Genomic DNA, 6,000 nt, shown 5'->3' on the forward strand with positions numbered 1-6,000 from the left:
GGTAGAATGTTCTTGAATGTCTGCCGTGGGCCTCCGCAGTGTGCCAAGCTTCCCTACACAGAGTGGTGTCTAGTCGAAAAGCTGCAGGAGTTAGTCAAGGAAGCCACGGCTTTGAGCCAGTGGCATCACAGAAGATTTGGTGGAAGGGGTGATATCAGAGCAGAGACTGGAAGGCTCTGGGATGGAGGAGAGTGGACAAGGCCATGAGGAGGTGGGGTGGGGGTGGGAGACTTTGAGGAGTGTGTAGGCAAGAGTAAGATCCCAGAAGAGAGAGATTGGCGGAAAGGTTGGCTAGGGTGAGTCACACCAGGTTATAGCAACCTGAAAATGTCAGGCTAAAGAGATTTGGATTTAACAGGTGATGAGAAGCTCTGGAAATCTTTAGCCATCTTCTTTAGGAACCCAAAGGAAAGGACATTTGGAAATATGCAGTGAATCTGAGGAATTCAAATGGCTGATTATCAGAGGAAGTCCCTTATATCCTGCACTCATCAGAGTGCTTCAATTGCCAGTGACAGGATCTCCCCCTAAATTAGTTTGAGCATAAAAGGATAACTGGTTGTGGTAAATCAAGGGTCCAGAATAAGGTTTGTGTCTTAAGACAGGGGCAGATTGGAAGCTGAAGCCAGGCTGTGGGTCTAGGTCACTGCCTCCCACTTCAGCTTCCTGTCTCCCTTCTACAGGCTTCTTAGGTGGCTTCCCAACCCCGGCCTGAGCCCTATTCTTTCAGCAACATCCCTGCTAAGAGTCCATCTCTTTCAACAAAAATGCCAGCCCTCCTGGAATCCAACTTCTTGGCCTTGATAGGCTCATGTGCCCGTCTTTGAGCCAATCTCTGAAGCCAGAGGGGCCCAGGGTTCTGCTGAGTCTGAAGCCTAATCCCACCCCTGGGGGTGGGGGTGGACCCAGCCCCACCTGGACCTTGAAGACTGAGTGGGGAGAGCAGTTCCTCAGGGGAAAGCAGAAACCAGGGTGTTGTTCCAAGAAGAAGGAACGTGGGCCTGGCAGACAAAAACAGCAGATGCCACGATGACACCTTGGAGAAGAAGCCGGGCACAGGACGGCTGGGAATGATGGTGCAGTTCTTGGAGGCTCAGGGATCAGCGGTGACCTCCGTGGTCCCTGACATTCTGCCTGCTGTAGCCAGGTGGCGGTGCTGGGGCCCACGGAGGGGTGTGCAGTTGCTAAGAGGAGTCCTCAGAGGGAAAGCAGGTTGCTGAGTGGGCTGGGGAAGTGGATTGCAGGGAGCAGTTCTGGTTTCTCTCAGCGTTTAAAAGCTGAAAGCCAGAGGAAGCAGTTGATGTATTCATTTCTGAACTGTTAGGCCTGCAATTGCCAAATCTGGGCTAAATTTTCAAGCCCAGTTTCCCATGCAGAATGTTGTTCTCATGCAAATAGAATTGCTGCATACACATCTGCCCAGCTTAGGAATACAGCCAGTATCTCAGCCAGTGTGGTGCTGTGAGGAGCTTAGGCACACAGTCCTCTCTCTAAAGAGTGCACAACGGGGGAAGAACGGGGGGTTCTTTGCTTGACTCGAGGTATCTTTGAGAGCCAGTCCCTGCTTTGTGACAACGATCTCCTGTTTCCTCTTTGAGGGAAAGGAAGTGGCCCTCTCAGTCACAGATGGGCCCTGCTGGCCAGCTCGTCCTGCAGGTCGTCTAAATGGCATCCACACAGGCTCTGGAACCAGCAGCAGGGCTTCAGAGCCTCTGATCTGTAATGCATAACCTCCAGAGCCATCTCTGGCCCAGCCCTGGCTGCTGACAGATGCCTCTGGGGAGTTGTTTTAAAAACAGTACCAAAGCCTCGGCCATCTCTTCTGGATTCTGCTTCAGTTGGTCTGAGGTGAAACCCAGGCTTGAATTTTGTTTTTTCTTTTAAAGCTTCTCAAGTGATTCTAAGGCGCAGACAGGCTAAGAGCGACTGCCGGCACTGGAGTCTGTCCTGAAGCACATCTCAACACAACTGTGCGTCCTGTGCTTACTTGTTCCCTCTCTCCTTCTGTCCCTGACTTCTCCTCCCCTTCCCTCACCTTGCCCTTTCTTTGGCGGCTGTTATACTGAGTGTTTCAGTCAGGCAGTCCCTCTGTCTTGGGCCTCAGTTTTCTGATCTATAAACTGCTGTGCTTGGGCCACATGATTCCCTTGGTCCTCTCTGGTTGTAAGTTTCCTGAGATTTGAACTCCTAAAATTCAATTCCCTACATCCTGACAATGGGATGGGCCAGCCCATCGTCAGGATGTAAGGAGCCTGTGAGGCCCGAGCCATCACGGGGGCATCGCATATACTCCAGACGCCTTAGGTCGTAAGTTCTCAGCTGGGAGTGATTTTGCCCCCGGGGGACGCCTGACACATGTTTGGTTATCACAGATTTGGGGCTATAATTGTCTAATGGGTAGAGGCCAGGGACGCAGCTAAGTGGTCTATAACACAGTACAGCCCCCATCACAGAGAATTCTCTGCTCGAATGGTCAGTACTGTTGAGGCTGAGAAACCTTGCCTTGGGGTGTTCACATTTGGCCTCCATTCAAAACCCCAACCAGCTCGACATGAATCTAGTCATCTAAGGCTCTTATTGTCAATCTAGTCACCTAAGGCTCACACCTACTCAGTTCACCTGAAAGCTGAAAGACGCTGTTTTCCATGATGCTCACAAACTTGCTCCATATATTCTGACTTTTTATTGACATTCCCTTAATATATTGTGGGGACAGAGCCAGGAGTGCAGTTTCCAGGCTCTCACCCTCAAGTGGAAAGGTGCTGGCTCAGGTAGTAAATGGCCATCCACTGTGATTGGATGGCCATCAGCTGTGGCTAGTTGGCCGTCAGCTGTAACCAGTGAGCCATTGGTCACTAATATAACTGCTTTGGCTATGCTAGCAGCAAATTGGGGCTAGCAAGAAGATGGTGGCTAGTAAGCGCGGATTGCAGCTAGCCAGTGAGGCTGGTTGGCAGAGACGCAGATGGCAGGTTGCAGATCGTGTGGATCCTATTTCCTGTGTCTCCAGCCCAGCCGCCAGTGAGTCTATAGTGGTATGACTCCCCTATCTATGGCTCCGTGGGTGTTCCTTTTTGGCTTCACCGTATCCTGCATTCTTATGTGGGAACCGGGAACTGAGACCCCAGAAGAGACCCCGCCTGACACCCTGAATGACTTATATGAACCACTTTCTATACGGTGATACATGGTAACCAAAGCTGTTTTTCCTTTTCTCTTGTATTTCTTCATGCCACACCAGTTTGAAGTGGGGGCGAGAGGGTCATCTGTTTGGGCCTGAGCCCTGGAGGAGGCCCTAAAAGTGTCTTGAGAAGAGCTGAGTTAGAGACCAAAAAGTTGGCTATGTGTGAAGCCCTGGACAGCCCTCTCAGCTTACACCAGCAACATGGTATAAAAGAAGCAGAAAGTGCTCCCATCTTGTGTTCATATTCTTCCTATTTCATGAGGAGAGAAAATTAAATATAAGAGTCCTTATCAGCATTTAGCACTTAGAGATTTATATGTAAGTTTTCAGAGCTAATGGGCCACCTGGAGGGCTGTGTCATTTACAAGATAAACACAATATACATGCGGAAAGATGGTGTTTGAGTCACCAAACTCTGTTTGATTGCAGTTTTCCCCATTTCCCCCAGATGATGAAATGTTCACATATCTCTTATCTTGAGCTTGGTTTGACAAAGTCTGTGTTTGTTGGAAAAAAGACAGAAGGAGAAAACCAATCAGTGACATAGAGGATTGAATCTACAAATGGCCCATTTCTGAGCCTGTGATTTAAGAGGTTTGCGTCTATAAAAGGAGGTGAGACCACGACTTTGGTTTAAACGCACTTTGGAAAGATTGTATGAACTAAAAAGATTTCCTGTAGTGACACATGGCACCACCTCTGACTTTCAGCCTCGCTGACTGTTCAAGAAAACATTTTTTAACTTTTCTGACAAGAAGTATGTATGCTCTGTGTACAGAGCGTGTTAGATAAAATACTGTAAAAACTTGAAGAACTCTAGAAGGCATGTAATTGCTATTAACCATTTTGAAATTAAGACACGCAAGTGAGAGTTTTATGGATTTTAGGATAACAAACAATCTCTGCACTGAAAGATACCTTAGTGTAACTTTGTTTAGTTGTTACAGAGGAGGGAAGAAGGGAGTTTGGCCAGAATCATCAGAGCCCCCAGACGCCTAGGTCATTCGAGATGAATGAGTGGTGACTCTAATGTTTCCATTTACCTGAGACAGACAACTACCCAAGACCTCTTTGCTCTCCTCCCTGGCAAACCACAAAGGCACCAAGCCTGGGCAACTCATTCCAGGAGGCACTGGTTTTTGTGAGTGGATTTCTTTCTGTGAGCTCTCTTCACCAACATTTTCTGATAAAATTCTAATTTCAAAGGTGTCTGGTCCAACAACCACAGGATTTCCGAGTCAAATGTTTTATAAAGGACATCTGCCCTGATCAGCTTGCATAAGTGAATGACTTGTCCATACTGGTAGTAACATTTGCTTAAGTAGTTGGGAGGGCCTTCACCAGAAGAAATCTAGTAGGAAGTAGACATTTTTCTTTTACAAAGAAATGAGGGGGAAGAAAATGAAAGAAGTGAAAGACATGAAGTAAATGGATAATTAAAACTTGGCCAGTGGCTGGGTGAGCAATGTGCACCAATTAAAGTGCTGGGTGTGTTGGGGGCAGGGAGGGTGCTGAGGAAGTCAGAGGTAGTGAGTAGTTGGGGGGTGTGGAAGTTGACCTTTGGATTGGCCTGGATTGAAGTTCCTGCTTTAGCAAATATCACAGCCTCTTAGCACTGCAGTTTCCTCCTCTGCATGATAGGAACAGTAAGAGTAGGACCCTCAAGGTATTACAACAGTCAAATGGGAAACTCACATGAAACTCGCAGCTTGTGCTTGGCTCAGTGAAGGGACCTGCTGCTGCTACCATCGTTTTTATTATAGACCACTACTGCTCACGATGTAGTGCATTATTAGTATTGTTAGTGTTTGTGATAGGGAGAAGAGGGCCCTTCCCAAACATGTCCACATCCTGACTCTGGCACCTGTGAATATATTATCTCATGCTACAAAAAGGACTTTGCAGATGGGATGAAGGCCATGCACCTCACCATAGGGAGATTACCGTGGATTATCCGTGTGGGCCCAGTCTAATCACATGGGTCCTTAAGAGCATGGACTCTTACCTAGATGAGATGAGAGAGAGAGATGTGATGACAGAGAATAAGTCAGAGAGATTTGAGGTTGATGGCTTTGAAGATGGAAGAAGGGGGTAAGAGCCGAGAAATGCAGGTGGCCTCTAGAAGCTGGAAAGAGGTTCCACCCTAGAGTCTCCAGGTGTTGACACCACAGTTTTAGCCCAGTATCACCTGTGCTAAAAAACTTCTAACCCACAGAACTGTAATATAACAAGTTCACGTTGTTTTAAGCCTCTAAATTTGTGCAATTTGTTACAGCAGCAAAAACAAACTAACAAACTAATACTATTAGTATATTATATTTTTTTGCTTGTTTATTACTAAAATGCCTAGGGTTCAATACAAAAGGTGCCTTTACTGCTCTTGAGAGATGAAAGAGCAACCCAGCCCGAGAAACAATTTCAAATATAAGGAACATCGTCCAGCATTTTTAAGAACACCAGGAAAGAGATATTTATTGATTTTTTTTACACTATATCATGTAAAATTGCAAAACTACAAACATCAGAAATGCAGAGAGAGTAGTATACTCATCACCTAGATTTAACAGTTGTTAACTTTTCCCCCTATTTGTTCCTTTTCTTTATTTATTTGTTCCTTTTTTATTTTTGGTTAAAGTGTTTTAATATTTAAAAATTTTTAATGTTTTAATATTTTAAACTACACTCATAATTACATCTGAACCCTAAATATTTCATTAAGTATCCTTAAAATGACATAATCACAATGTTATTATCAAAGCTAACAGAATTAATATTCTCTAATAATCTCTAATGCCCAGATCATCTTTAAAAATTTC

The sequence above is a fragment of the Rhinolophus hipposideros genome (genome assembly GCF_964194185.1).
Source record: "Rhinolophus hipposideros genome assembly, chromosome: 14".
NCBI classification, from domain to species: Eukaryota; Metazoa; Chordata; class Mammalia; order Chiroptera; family Rhinolophidae; genus Rhinolophus; species Rhinolophus hipposideros.